Source organism: Vulpes vulpes, chromosome 2 (genome assembly GCF_048418805.1).
Source record: "Vulpes vulpes isolate BD-2025 chromosome 2, VulVul3, whole genome shotgun sequence".
In the NCBI taxonomy this organism is placed as follows: domain Eukaryota; kingdom Metazoa; phylum Chordata; class Mammalia; order Carnivora; family Canidae; genus Vulpes; species Vulpes vulpes.
Window position 1 is genome coordinate 114064987 of NC_132781.1, and position 16021 is coordinate 114081007.

Sequence of the window (16021 nt, forward strand, 5' to 3'; positions counted from 1 at the left end):
CGGGATCGAGTCCCACGTCGGGCTCCGGGTGCATGGAGCCTGCTTCTCCCTCTGCCTGTGTCTCTGCCTCTCTCTCTCTCTCTCTCTCTCTCTCTATCATAAATAAATAAAAAATAATAAAAAAAAAGATGCAACTTTGAAAAGTAGACACAAGACCACAGTGTGAAGAAAAAAAAAAGAGAGAGAAAGAAAGAAAAGAAAAAAGGGAAAAGAATTAAAATCGCAGGTTAGGGCACAGTCTAGAAAGGGTGATCCACGCAAACCTCCTGGAGTAGGTCACTTGAAAATTTGAGAGCGAATGTGGATGGAGCCCTTTGCAGAGTAAAAATAGACAAAAGCGGTGAAGCCCGTTTTCGCCCAAGGACCCTGCTCCTTCCCTTCGGAAGGATCCTTTTCCATCTCGGGCTGGGGGAGGCGCGGAGCCCCCCGCGCTCGGCGGCCCTGCCCGCGACCTTGCCCCGTCCCGGGGGCGGGGGGCGGGCGGCGCGCGGCGGGGGGTCCCCGGGGGGAGCGCGGCCGCGGGGGGCGGGGAAGCGGCTGCGGGGCGGCGTCTGCGGAGCCCGCTGGGGCGCTCGGGCGGCGGGGTGACGAGCGCCCCCTGGCCGGCACCCGGCCCGCCAGAGCCCGCGCCGCCGCCGAGCAACAACACGTCGGGACGGCCGCCCCGCCTGCAGGTAGGAGCCCGGGCTCCGCGGGGTGCGCGCGGGGTGCGCGCGGGGCCCGCCCCACGGTCCGGGGAGGGGGGCGCGGGCCACCCCCAAGCCGCAGAGGGACCCGAGCGCAGCGAACTTTGGGGCGCTCGCGCTTTGGGGATGCTGCGCCCCTGGCCGTGTGGATGCCACCGGGGCCGGGGCTGGGGGCGCCTTCTCTTCCTTCTCTTCCTTCTTGTCCCCACCCCACCCCAGCCCAGTCTTACCTGCACGGATTGGGGCGAGCGGGAGGGAAGAGGGTGGCAAGTCTCAGACCCTTGGCAAACCCTTGATGGAGAGCCGCTTGATGCGGGTGGCGACCTGTCCACAGGGGGAAACAACCGGTTTTCATGGGGTCTGTCTCTTCTAGGCAACCCTAAGTTTCTTTTCAAGGGCCTGGGGTAGGGCGAGGCGGCTCGGAGGCAGACACAGGAAAGAGGCAAGTTGTGGGCTACGTCCTGTAACCTCAAGCGAGGCTGCACCAGCTCTCAGGGCCCCGTGTCAGGCAAGCGGAGTTAAAGAGCTTTATTTCATTCGGTTCCTTAGAGCCCCAGGTATCCGTGTGAAATGGCCTGTCCACGCCCCAGGGCTTGGGGGCTCGCTCTGGGCAGCCTTGCGAATCCCAAAGGCCGCCCCCACCCCTCGGAAGACGCGGATTCTTTCCGCCAGGAGTGTGCCTTGTCCTCTGGGGTTGCCCTGCTCAAAGGGGTGCTAAGAAAAGGTTATGCAGTCATGGCACAAGCTGACCCGGACGGGGTGGTGACGTGCAGGTGCAGGGAGAATGGAGAACTCACTGCTCTGCCCCGCAGGGGTGAGGGTGCAGCAGCCTACAGGGGGGGCGGGGATAGGACGCAGGCCCAGCTGCCTCAGGTGCTCACCCCAGGTGCCCACCCCAGGTGCCCGCCCCAGGTGCCCACCCCAGCACAAGTCTGGCGGCTGCTGCACTAGCTCTCTCCATGCCCCCCTCGCACCTCTCTGTAGAAGCAGTGCCCACCACCTGACGTTTGGCACAGGAGCCCTGCTAAGGCCCCTGGGTCGCCCCCCCCCACCCTACACCCCAACCTTGCGAATCACCATCCTCATGTGTTCGCTAGGTTATCTTGGGTATCTCTTGTAAAATGGCAGGCTTACTGCGGATGCTTGATCTCTTTAAAAAATGCTGTGTCTAGTGGGAAAGAGGGTGACGCTTACTAATTTGGTTGCAAATTACTTTTGAAGTTTATGCACAGCTGTTTAAAATCCCTCTGAGATCGGTGCCATTGTTCGGTGCCATTGTTCGAGGCAGGTGTCTGCCACAGATTGGTCCTGTTAGTCCCTTTCTTCTGCTGATTGAATGTATGTATATTTAAAGCCTGGGCACAGGAAGACCTTCTAAAACCTTCCAAGCCCCAGCTGTGAAACTCCTCCCAGTTAGTGATTAAGACTAAATTAAGTTGTTCGGTTTGGTTCGGGTCTTTTTTTTTTTTTTTTTTCCTCTCTCTCTCTCTCTCATAAACTTTTATCTCAGATTTCAAAAGTAACCGGCTCAGCATCACCAGCGTTTGTTTTCGGCCTCCTGTGATTTTCTTGTAAACGTTTAAAATGTGAAGTTCCAGGGAGGACTCTTGTCACCACCCTCCACTTTGTCATGTTCACTTCCGCTGCTGTCTTGTGCGATGGTGGCTCAGAGTGGCAAGTAGAGCTTGGGCAAGCTTCTTTGTAGGTTCTCCTACAGGTCTACTACCTTCTGAGGACAGAAATTCCCTTATCGAGTTGGCTCTGAATGTACATGGATCAGCGGCTGGAACTTTCTTTTGCCGTTGCCATTTCCCTTTCAGCTATGCAGGGATATTGTCCAATCATTGATACCTTGGTCCTTCTTACCATCTCAAAGATCCCTTTCAACACTAATCCTCCGTTTCACTTGTTCAGAGCAGGTACTGGAGTTTCCCTTGAATAGCCCATTTGTCTTTGGTCATTTCTATAAAGGTCACTCATTCTGTTATATTCGCTCTCTTCTGTGGGAAAGACACAGTTTTTCTGTATAATGAAATTAATGTTTTATCTAAAATTCTCTGTGGACTGAGTTCAGGATTTTTTGAGGGTGTGGGTTTACAGTGCAAATCTGTAACTGGCATCCAGGAGTAAAGTCCCACAAATCCCCTCATAATGCAAGATTTAATGATGCTAGGACATTTGCTTTCCTTTAAAATAGGAATTAGAATTAGCACTTCCTGTTTTTAATGCAGTTCATGTTTCAGACTGATTATTATGTTGTTTGCCCCTGAGAATATTGCTGATAGAGTAATCACATGTGACTGTTAATAAGGGTATATTTTATCTCAAGTGATTCTCTTTTTATAGGGTTCAGTCTTTTCTTTTTTTGAAGTGATTTTCCGAAATTGTTTAAAACAAATTGTTGTAGGATGAAAAATCCCAGAGAACACAGATGTAGCATGTGACGCTATGTTTATATAATTTTGTTGCCCCAAATCAAATCTGTAATTGAAAGTAGAGAAAGTAGTCTTACGGTAACATACCTAGCATTTAACTTCTTCTTTCTGTTTCTGTACATTTTATTAAAAATTTAAATGTCCCATTTTCAAGCAGCAGTGCATCTCATTTTGCCTTGTCACATCCATTCTGCTTGTTAAGGAAGAAATCATGGGAAGTGCAGAAAAACATTGAGGCAGGAAGAAATCATGAGAAAGTCAGAAAAACATTGAAAGGTGAATTGAAAGTGTTTTCTAGGGAAATAGCTTCATTACCCTAACACATCAGTATTTATACACAAATTCACATTGCTCTCTCATCTAAAAATATCCTTGGGGCACAGTGAGAATCAGAGACTTCAGAAATTAGGAATAGTTTACCCCAGCCTAGAATCATGGATTTCTGCTCTGGGATTAAATTAGAAGATTTGTAAGGTACTCACTCTGGCGGGACATGCTTCCACAGGTGGATGTTAATTTTTGAGTTAAGCTAGTAATATTGATGATTAGTGATAGAAGAGCTGAAAAAAAATCACTAAAGCATTATTTTTAACTGCCCTTTGCTCATGATGCCCTTGATGCATTCGTACTTATATTTATGTGCCAGATACGAACCTCAGAATTTTGTATTTGACAAACATTACTATCTCATTTAATCTTCACCAAGCTTTTATAAGTTAGATATTGTCATCACCATTTTCATTTTATAGGTGAAGAAACTGACGCTTAGGGACCAGGGAACCCATAAGCAGGAGGGCTCCTGAAAAACAAAAGGTTGCTCTAAATAGGGTTGTCCCTACCTAATGTGAAGGACCTCGTGATTTAGAAATAAATCATTGTCAAGAATAAAGTAGGCTTGGTATTAGTGCTAATAGCTCTAAATGTGTGGAACAGGCCTTTTGCAGATTAAAAGTTAAATTATCTCCTGTATGCAATCAAAACAAGACAAATTCCTGGGGCCTGGAGAGAGCCAAAAGGTTGACAGCTCTACTTTAATTCATCAGGCTTTTGTTATAGGCCTCAGAACCACACACTGGAGTGTACAATCCATACGGGAGATGCACACAACTCAAAAGGAAATTAAAATGACCTGTGATAATTTCATCATGTATTTACATTGTTATATGTCAGCTTATAGGATTATGGTGCTCACCTATATTGCGTATTTATTTCCCGTTTCCCCCTCTAGAATGTAAACCATGTGAAGGCTAGTGTTTCATCCGTAGCCATATCCCTAATGCCATCACAGGGCCTGGCACATAGGAGGGCCCCCAGTAAATCAGTGCAGAGTGAATGTGGAAGTGCTGTCCTAGGGATGTACATAAGAATACCTAAATTTGGGGTGTCTGAAAAGATATCTCAGGAGCAGCAATGGCTCAGGTAGGTGGCAGTGAGCCAGGTGAGGATGTTCTAGAAGTTGGAGATGGCATTTGTAGGATGGCCTGACCACATGTGAGCATGACATATTTGCCAAGGAAAGGAGTGCAGTCTAGGTTGAGCACAGTAGGGGGGGATGCAAGAGAGCAGGGTAAGCCCAGAGGCTTCCCCTCAAAGTGTGTTTGTGGCATCCGCTGCCACTCTTTCATTAAAAGTACAAAGAGCAGACCCTTAACTGTCCTTTGCTCATCTGCAGCCCCCTGAGCTGTTCTCCCTGAGTGACCAAGTCCCTAGTTACTAGAGTGCCATCAGACCAAACCAGGTGCTATGAGTATATAGTCAGATAAGGTAACTCCTCACAGCCCAGGTGAGCAAGAAGTGAGGCCTTCTATGAGTGTAAGCTGGAACGCCTTTCTTGTAGTTTTGGGAGAAGTTCATTTAGTTGTGTGTTTTGCATTTTTACAACAACAGCCTTCAACCTTTTCCATTCTGTGGTCCATTTGTGTACTGATTTCAATGATACAAAAAAAAAAATAGGCCTCTTACACCATTGTTGTTGTTTTTAACTGCAAGACATGATCCGTTATTAGGTTATGGAATTATTGATTTGTGATGAATTTCTCTTTAAAAATGAAATGGAACAGAAAATGCTAGAACCATTTTGTGTAGCGAGAGTAATTATTTCATGAAGCTATATGTCATGGAATTTAGGGCATGCTCAATCTGCTGCTTACATGAACATTTAAAATTATAGGCTTATGGCATTTAGTTTTCTGTACCATTCCTGGTAAGTCACAGAATCACATAAACTCTGGGCTGGAGGGAAGAAGGAAAAACAGAAACTGCCATTTGTTGAGCATGCGCTGTGCCGGCTGCCTGGTTACATGGGATCATTTACTGCTAAAACTATGTGGGTTGGATTCCCCACGTTTATCGGTTGGCTGTTTAGGGAAGATATTTTCTTGGGGCAAGTGTTATAACCATATTCCACATTGTTAGGAAGAATATAAACTTTGAACTATATCCCATCAGCTTCTTTTTTAAAAAAAAGATTTTATGTATTTACTCATGAGAGACACAGAGAGAGAGAGGCAGAGACACAGGCAGAGGGAGAAACAGGCTCCCTATAGGGAGCCTGATTCGAGACTCGATTCCAAGACCCCGGGGTCACGACCTGAGCTGAAGGCAGATGCTCAACCTCTGAGCCACCCAGGCGCTGCTATCCCATCAGCTTCCTAAACTAGATCAGTTAGGTAGAAATAATATTGATTATATAGACCAGGGATCATTCCACCTGAAGTTTGCAAAGATGAAAGCAGCTACTCTTTCTGCCCCTAAAGCTCTCCTTCCCTAGGTGCTTCTCTGGGGAGGGGCCATGTGAGATGAGCCACTTTCCTTTCTAAAGCCAGGACCCCTGGGGCTATGACTGAGACCAACTGTCTACTTTCCCCAGTGTGTATACAGAGATTGATGGGTGTTTTTACTGGACAAAATTATGCAACTATGTAAATTCATGATGCTATATAATTCCATGATTTCCACCTTCAGCCAGGCTCTCGAACTTTCCCTGGTCACCTCTGCTTGCTTTCTACAGCAGCCACTTCTGACCTCCTCCTGCCACACCATTCCCGTATTCTCAACACGTTGCCTTGCTTCCTGGTTCACTGAGAAAAATGGAAGTCTTTTTGATGAAAAACAGCCTGACTTTGTGATCACAGGGCTGTAACATATTTCAACTGAGTCTACTCTCCCACCCTCCCCTCCTCTTTACAATGAAAAAAATGATGCCTCACCCCCTGGCAAATGTTCTTCCTCCATTGATCCTCTGGGATCCATTTCTTCCTCATTCTTGGGCATCTCACTATCTTCATTCCTTCCTCTCTCATCTGTGCTACCCTTCCCTCCCTCATCACTGGCCCCATTCTCACTGCATCAAACATGCTTAAACCCCTTCCCTCTTTGAAGAAAAAGACTGTCCTTCCTCTAGCTACTTTCTTTTCTCTTTCCTCCTCCTCACAACCAGACCCCTTAAATTGTCGTCTCTGCCAGCTACTCTGTCCTTGCTCTGCTAAGTCGTGGCCACAGACCTCTGGTTTTGCCTCTACTAACTCTTAGGAAGCTGTTACTCATGCTCCCTATTGCTAATCCTTGCTGAATTCCACTCCTTTCTTACTTGACTTCTCTGCAGCAGACTGTGCATTGAGCACTCCTGCATTCTTAGAGCAAAGTTTCCCTTCTGTCCTCTTTCTCGTTGTTCTTCCTTCTTTTCTTCTCCTTTGCAATCTCCTCCTTTCTTTTCTGTCTCCTGGAAGGCTGATGATCCTCATTTCTCTCTCCTCATGGTAGCCTCACTCCTCATTCATCTTAAGAGCCATCTCCTCACTGACCACTACCCAAAAGTTACCTCTCCAAAGTTCTACTGATCTTCTGCCACTAGTTGATGGACACGTTCAATACCGGATGCCCCAAACTGAACACATCAGCTTCCCCTTTCTCTTGCTGCAAATATTTCTCTACCACTCTTTTCTGTATCTGGCATTGGCATCACCTCTTCTCACATAAGCAGAAATCTAGATGTTTTTCCTTGCCTTTCACCTCCATAGCTCACCCAAAACCACATTCTATTAGTTTCACCTCCTGCATCTCTTTATTCCATCCACCCTTTCCCACCTCCTCTTCCCCACTCCGTTTACAGGCCACCACCACTTCTTCTCTCTGTATGGCTTCTGGAACTTCCTACCTGGCCTCTGTTACTATAGATAGTTGTCCCTGTTACAGGCAGAAGAACCCTTCTAGGACCCAGATCTGAGTGTGTCACTCCTTGCTTTAAATTCTCCAGTGGCTACCCACTATACTTGAAATGAAACCCAGACCTTGTAACATGAATTAGAGGGTTCTAGTTGATCTACACCCCCCTGTCCTCAAGCCTCATTCTCCAGCAACACACACATCACATTCCTCCCAGTCTGAGCCCCTTTTGGTTCCTTAGTGGTCCCATGCATCCCATGGCTCATGGAACTTTTTGCCCAAATTCTAAAACTCTCCATCTTTTGGCAAATTCCTATACATATTCAGTCCCTTAGACATCTTTTCCACTATAAATCTTCTCCTCATCCTGTAAATTTGGATTTTGTTTCCTTCCGCATGTTCTTAAAAGACATATGAGATCATCCATATAAAGTCCTTACCACAACATGTAGCATTAGTAGCCAAACAGCAAATGTTATGACCACAACACTTAGAATGTATTGCCATTGTTTGTTGGCTTTTAGATTTCTCCAATAGATTATAAACTCTATGAGGGCAGATGCCACATTCCCACTTATTCTCTGTTGAATCCCTAGTCTCTGTCAACAAATCTGACATATAGTAGGTACTCAATAAATATTAGTGGAATAAATAAATGAGCCTAAATTTTAGAAACTGTTTTGTCTAAGAGACTATGTGCTAAGTGATAGGAGGAAGGAATCCCAGTCTAAGGGTTTAAATATCTGCCCAAGTAGAATCATTATCATCTTGGGCAGTCCTGTGGGTCTGTGGATTTATCTGGATAAATTCTAAAAAATAAGAGTTGGAAGTGTTGGGAAACATTCAAAGATGCAAAAAGCAATTTGATGCAAGATAAAAACTCCATCTCCCCTCTTTACAGTGTGATTTTTTTTTCTCCATCCTCCTCACAGTTTCTCACTTTAATGACCACTATAACGCCAACAATAAAAGGAAAAAAGACTGAGTTAAGAATGATCAGGAAATAAAAGGCAATATTGAAATATCCTGCAAGCAGAGGATGAAGTAATAGGTGCACTTTAAATATAGATATACCAAGACTCAAAAATTATTTTAGTAAAAAGAAAATATTAAAGGATAAAAGAGGTAAAATATTTTTAATGAAACAATAAAAGATTTTAAAGACTCCTCAGAAAAAAATCATAATCATCTTAAAAATTCATTGAAGCAGGTAATAGAAAGAAAGGTAAAAAGTAAAAAAAAAAAAAAAACTAAATTCAAGAACTAGGACGACAAATGCGTGCCAAAGATAAAATCGTTGAAAGCATTTAAAGAAAGATGTTTTAAAATTAAAGAATAATAAATTACTTAGGACTCACAGGTAGAATAACCAAAAAATATTGAAACCAAAGGAAAAAAATGCCATAATCCTTTAAAGGAGATAAAAAAATAAATCCCAACAATAATAAAACTAAACGGGCCTATGCAGAGGTTCCTAACAGTAAGTAAGCCACAGCTAAAACTAGAGTTTAGGATTCTGGTTTGTAACAACAACAACAAAAAAGCCCCTATGGGATTTCAGAGGCAGATTTCAAAGTTCCACAGTGACATTTCCCTCCTGGAGAGGGGCTGCAGGAGGTCAGCTGAGGGTAACCAAATAGTTATGCTCATCTTTGCCTGCAGACTAAGGGAGACGCTTCTCACCTCCAAGACTCAGCTCCTCTGCATTCCAGCCCCATCACGGCTTTACCATCCAAAGTATCCTCCTTTCCTTTGGGAAATGAGAAAATAAGGTAGCCCTGTAAATTCTAAGTGCATTCTTCCGTCTGTTCATGAAGAGCTCTTCACAATCAGAGTCCCTTTGGGCAACTACAAAAACAGTGTCCTTTTGGTTATGCCTTTGCTGTGTGGCTTGTAATGTCTCTCTCTCTCTCTCTCTCTCTCTCTCTCTCTCTCTCTAATACTTTCTTATGTCTCTGAGGACTTGCAGTTTCTCTCCAGCTCCTCACCAGAGCTCAGTAATGATATTTTAATTATGTTATTATCTCCTCTAGTAAGCTCACCTTAAGGGCATGTGCCAGGTCTTAGGTTTCTTTCTTTTACTTTAGCTCATGGCACAGAGCTCAGGCTGCCTCTGGACCCAAGTGAGGAAGGTCAGGAAGCCCCTCAGAGTCAGGGAATATATTTTGTTTTCCTCCAACTGTCAGTGTGAAGGATTCAGCGAATATTACATTTCTCAGGGCCCGATCATTAGCGTCTAAGAGCCCTAAGCTCTGCAATTTTTGCCCATATTTGCAAGGTGAGCCTGAGGGATCTAACTGAAAAGTGGTTCATAGAGCCAAGTACGTTGTTGCAGTTGCAGTGCTGACTTCTGGTAGCCAGTCCCTAGTTTGGCATCTGCTGCCCACCCCACCCCCCGCACCCGCTTCCCCTCACTAGTTCTCTGGTGTCTTCTCTGCACATCATTCTCCAGGCTCCTTGCTAAGTGGGGACATAGATAGTCCCCATAGATAGCACACAGGGTTTTAAGAATCTGAATTAGAGCATCATCATCTTCACCCTCCTGCCTTGGTCCTGCTTTTCCATGGACATGCCAGTCTTTCATGGCCATCCAATGTGAAGGCAGAGAGGAAGGTTGTAGACATGGCTATGAGAACACAATTTTCTCAATCCAGTTTTACCATATGGACCAAATGATGCAGGAGTCGAATGAATGAGGGGTCTCTAGGATCCCTCCTGATCCTAATATTTTATAGCTGTTTTCTAGGTGTTGCTTTGATATATCTGCATGTTCCAATCACATGTCACCAGGTACCTGGGGTGGTATAGTGCCAGATAGAGGGGTACAGTGCTGGATAAGTGGCAAGGTGCCCAGGCTCAGGTTAGCCCATTTATAAGTGTTGATGAATAGCTCGGATGATGAACAAATGTCACCAAGAGCAATATGTGTAATCCTTCACCCACATATAGGACCATAGTCACCCGAACTCCAAAGCCTTCGCATCTGGCGTTCTGACGTTGTAACACCAGAACATCTTTCCCTTGGTCGTAGTAATGATAATATGCCAAATGTTCTCAGATACTGTAAAACCAAGTTTTCTGACAGTACTGGTTCTCCAAAAGGAACAACCTCAGTGGATTTTGTTTCTGGAAGATAAGATAATGAGGAATAGCAGCCAGATAGAATCTTCTCTAAGAATGGGAGTTTTAAAAATTTCTTCTGCATTATTCAAGTAGAATAATAAATTAACATGGCTTTTTTTTTTACACATATTCAGGCTATTTAGAAGGGGTGATATTCATAGTAGCCATAAATAAACTCTTTCATAAGAGGAACTTGAATCACTCTACCCCTTGCATATAAGTAGGCCAATCTTAGAAAGTTTTGTAAAAATCCTTTTAATTCTGATGAAATAATTCAGCGAGAAAGAACTTGCATAATCCCAAATTCTGAAGCAAAGGCAGCATAAGTATTTGCCGAAGGCACAGCCCAGGATTCTTGAAACTTCCTTCCTGTGTTCCAATAAAAAAAAAAAGGGAGGGGGGGATTTTACTGCTGAGATTCTTTCCTGGTTTGTGGGCATTGAGATTTGTTAATGTTTATAGTACACTTGAGATCTGAGAGTAAACGTACTTCAGGAGCGTAAGCAGTAAAAAAAAAAAAAATGCTTTTTGTTACCTATTGAAATAAACGCAATATATTTGACAAAAAAAAAACCCGCCTATATTGCTAAGCATAAATTAGCACATAATTTTAGAAATTAATGAAATAAAACTCATCCATTAACAGTTTCTCATGGGTGGAGCTGATGGAGAGAAATGTCTACACATGACATCGTGTTCGAATATTATTATTTCAATAGAAATAAAAGGGAGAACAAGGCCCTTCTCTTCAGAGAAAAGACTGCAAGTATTCAGAACAGAGAGGACATATGTTTATTTAAGTATAAATATTGTAGATATTTTCTCATGGAAAAATAACCAAGTCCTTTGGGTCTAACTGTCTAGACCTAGACGGGGATCCCACTATTTATCACACTATTTATTCAAGCACTGCACTATCTCAAGACACTTCATAATACAGCTACAAAAGCAAACTGTAAAAAATCATCAAACACCCTACAGATCCAACGAGTGAAACATATATCTCTTCGGATATTTGTCTAAAAACTACCAATAGAAAAATTTAGACTGAACTCCAGGGAATTTTAATCCACACACCACATTTTCGTAGGCTTTTGCAAGGTAGATTCAGAGGATTACATTTTCTGAGAACCGCTTTTTTAAAAGCTTGACCACTAATCAGTTAAGTGTGACATAGGCTTGAAATGAGATGTGGTAATAAATAATCAAGGGTAAAGGGCAACTTAACACATGTTGATTGTGGGCCAGTGCTGTTGCCCTGAAGTTGCCAGAGTTGCAGTTTATTATTTATTTGACATTCGGCTCAGAGTGTTGCTTTGGATGTCAATCGCCGTGTAATGAACGTCCCCTAAAACTTAGTGGCTTAAAACAGCATCATTTTATTTGTTCATGATTCTGTGGATCAGGAACTTTTTGGGCTGACTCCACTCCTTGGGGGAATCGCCTGGGATCTCTCATGAGATTGTGGACAGATAGGAGATGGGATCTATGGCTTCTAGAAGGTATGGCTAGAAGCCTGGGACCACCCCCACTCCCTCTCTTTCTCTGTGCAGCTCCCTTCTCTTCATGGTGGTTAGGGCCTAAGAGTGAGTGTTCTGAGTGTACAAAGGCCAAAGCTGAGAACTCTTAGGAGCTAAACTGAGAATTCCCAGAGCATCACTTCTGCTTCATTTCCTTGGTCAGCAAGTCAAGGCCAACCAAGGTCATGGTCAGGGGCCGTAGGCTGCATCTCTCTGGAGTGAGGCCGTGCAGCATTGCAGAAGAGGAGGCATGGTGTAGCACGAGTCATTAGGCTGTCTGCTAAACCATTTCATGAAGGTGACCTCATGTTTGTCTTCTGAGCTGGAGCCCCTATGTCTCTCTTCCCAAGCACACCATACTCTGTGTGACAGCAGAGCTAACACACCATCTTAAGGCGACTCTCCACTTGACAAGCCCATGGTTACTCCACACCACCTGTAGGATGCAATTCAGACTGTTGGCTTGGTTTGCCATGTCCTTCCCACCCTGTCCCCCACCTACTCCTCCAGCCTCTCTGCTCAAAGGCTTATGCACCCCAGTTCTTCAGCTGCTTCTCGGGTAGCAGCACTCCATGTGGGACCATGTGCTGGGAGGCCCTGCTTACCCCCAGAATCCTGCCCCCCAACACTGGCACATCCCCCATGTGCCTGGGGTCCTGCACTGATGGCCCTGCCCTCTCCCCAGCCCCACTGCTGGTGCACGCAGAGCAGACATCTGTCACTTGCTCTGCCGTCCAGCCCTTGCCCTTAGCAGGTAGGCCCCTCTGCAAGCGCTTGGTACCCTTTACTGATGTCAGGATCCCAGCGCAATGCCAGAGCTGCAGAGTGCCTGCGGGAGAGTCCAGAGAACCCCAAAGAGGAAGAAGGTGGGTGTGATGAGGAGGACGGTGAGCTGTGTGACCCAGCCCAAGTAGCAGGTGCGGTATTACCAAAGTGCAGATGAAGAATGCGCTAGATAAACCCAAGACAAGAAATAAGCATAGTCAGTAGAACAGAAAATTCGATTAGATATGGGGAAGAGCAAGGCGTGTCCTGGTTAAGAAAGCACAAAACAGTGAGCAGAGGGCCTTACCTCAGACCAGCCCTGTGGCCTCTACAGAGATATGCAAGAGGCACCCCTCCAGGGCACCCTGGACCTGAAATGTTTTGAGAAGCCAGGACACCCTGATCCAAGTGCTGTGTGGCTCTCAGCAAGTGACCGCCCACCCTGAGAGGGCAGAGGAGAAGCTGAGCAGAGAGAAGGGAAGAGCCTGCTTCTGGGAAAATGTGTGGGGCCATCACTCTTAAAAGCAAGATGTCACTTGTGTCGCTTGGGGGAGTACCTCCATCCCCAAGCTCAACTGACTGAATCACTTGAATGTGACCCTGACAGTGATGTGCTTGGCTCTGGTGCAAAGTACAGGGGACGTGGTGTGACTGGGGAGAGGTGGGGTGACCACTAAGCCTGATCAAAGGAGATCCACCTTGAAGGAACCCATAGTCCTCTTCTGGCTGAACAACTATAAAGGACATAACCATCATGTGAAAATATTTTTTCTGTATACCAGATGCTGCTCTGGTCAACTTTACCCATTAGCTCACCTGAGGTAGGTCCTCTCGTTGTCCTCATTTTACAGATGAGGACACAGGTAAAAGGCTTGTTCAAGGTCACAGAGCTCCTAAATGACAGAGCTGGCATGTGATCAGAGGCAGTTTGGTGTCATAGTCTCTATTCTTAACCATTCTACTCGGCCAAGCCTGAATTTGCCAATATACTGTAGCTACTGTCTCATTTTTAAAAAAATGTTACTTGACATTGTTATTAATTCTGAGAAGTGAGTTTTGAGAGTTCCTTCCCTCTTTACATCTCAATTATTGTTTTGGCACATTTAAAATTGGCAAATTCTCTTGTATGTGGATGCACACGTGTACGTACATGTATACTGACAGCTGTAGCTTGCAAAAAGCTGTGAGAGAAACGTTAGTTTAATTAAAAATGAGTGAGAAATGCAGCCAGATTAACATTCTTTAGTAATCACTTTGAAGTCTGAACTTCAGCTTTATGGGATTGTTCTGGAAATGAGAAGAATGATATATTGTTATACTAGGAGATAGATTTAAATTGTTTTCAGTATATCCCTGATGTGACTTTGTAATCTGCTTTTTAGTAAGTTCTCATATCTATGAATCACTAATAAGGTTCACATTAAGTTTTTTATCTTTTTAGGTTTATGATTTATTATTATTATTTGACAAGTTCCGGAAGCACAGATTCTGAAAAGTTCAGAGAGATATTTATTTAAGAAAACCTTACTTTTGTCAATATTTTGCAAAGATTAATTTTTTAAATCCCAAGGAATCTGTACTCTGTCATTTTTTGTTGGTTTGCAAAATAAAATCAGAAACACAAAAGCTGCTTCCTATTTGAGAAAATGGACAATTTTCAAAGGTTGAGCAATTCATTGAACATAAATAATAGCCTTGAAATATATATAAATAGGAAACTCATAATAACCACCCAGGGCATACCACATTATCTCAGAGGCAGACACAAAGTGTCTACGTTTCTGTACGCTTCTGTTTTAACCCGACCCCTCCTTCGTGGACCCCTGGCTTCCAGCCAGTACTTTTAGAGGACTTATGGATTCGGCAACAGAGGAAGGGAAGAAGCTGTGAACAGAACAGAGAATTTTTTTTTTCTTGGAGTGGACTTCCCAGCAAATCCAAGGGTGACCAGCTTTGGAGCACCACTTCCTCCCTGATCTCAAAATACCTTCCATTATGCTGCCAGAATGTTCTCACTTCACTTTAGTATCTAAAATTCTGCCAACTAGAAATGTAAGGAACACACATCCTCTTAGAAATTCCAGTCCTGATGAGATTTCGTTCCCATGTTACTCAATAACTTAGAGATGATGGGAATCTTCATGAGATGGAAGGCTGGAATTTATTTAGTCCACAAATATGAATCAATCAAGCACATAATTGGTTATTGATCAGTGACTCATCTAGATATTAGGAGTATAGGGGAGAAGAGGGGGGCCAAGATCCTGGCCTGCATGAAGCCTACTTTCTTTTGGGGGAGAAAGGTATGAAAAAAGGTAAACAGTCCATAAATGAGATAATTTAGATGATGACGGTGCAATGAGGTTAGAGTGAGGAAAGTAAAGATACTTTCAACTTTCTGGAATGTGGCCTGCTCTTCAATTGCTAAATGCTTTGTTTTTATGGACAATGAGAGAGAGGAAAAATATCTGATATTTTTCTGATATTCACTGTCACAAAATCATGGTTTTAAAAAAATGAGATGACGTAGGAAAGGCATATTCCACTTTTTCCTGGTCCCAAATAATGTCTAATTCTCATTCTGCATTCTTCTTGGGACCATGGCTCCTTTTTCATCACTGTGTTCCTTTGTTGATACATGCCTGGGATGCAGTAGGTGGTCAATAAATATTTGTCTCTCTCTATAGATAGATAGATAGATAGATAGATAGATAGATAGATAGATGATAGATGATAGATAGATAGATATAGAAATAGATATAGATCTATATAGATATTCCATATATGTGGAATTTGACTCAGGATTCCTGTTAGTAATGAGGAGCTACACCTTTTCTTAAAAGAAAAAAAAATCTTAACTTTGTACTGCCTATTGCTACAATTTCAGCAGGTAAGCACACGAGAAGAAGGAAACTAAAAGTTGGCTTGCCTAATTAATTCCCACTCATGCAGCTCTAGCCCCAGAGCTTTCACTTCCTGTCTTCTTAGTAACTTCCACATAGGCAACATCTGAAGGGACGTGATTTTTATGCCTGAGAATGCACTTGGTACCCTACATATTTCCCTGGGAAGAGAATGGCTCTCCTTAGTTCTTAAACAGGGCCATTTCTTGCCCCTTTTTCTTAAATCCTAAGGATAAAAACCATCTCTTAGAATCTTCCCCAAGTCTGATAACACTGAAGGCCTCTTGACTCCCACTATTTAACTCTGACTCTAAAGCAACCTTCATAAATACCATTGATCTCCCATGCCAACTGGGAAAAAATCAGCCTTAACCTAAAAATCTTAACTTCTCTTTCTGTATCAAGGTGACCATATCTTCACAAAT

The 16021-nt window shown here is 43.8% G+C and overlaps 1 protein-coding gene across 2 annotated transcripts in view; it reads left to right on the forward strand.

The window, feature by feature from the left end:
- Window positions 1-548: 548 nt before the first annotated feature.
- Window positions 549-16021, forward strand: part of PRKCQ (protein kinase C theta) — a 173126-nt gene continuing 157653 nt past the window's right edge. Inside the window, exon 1 of one of the 2 annotated variants that reach the window (XM_026016774.2) lies at window positions 549-674. The gene's annotated coding sequence lies outside the window, so the exon portion shown is untranslated. The remainder of the gene's footprint in view (window positions 675-16021) is intronic. The other variant, XM_072749605.1, reaches the window with a different exon arrangement.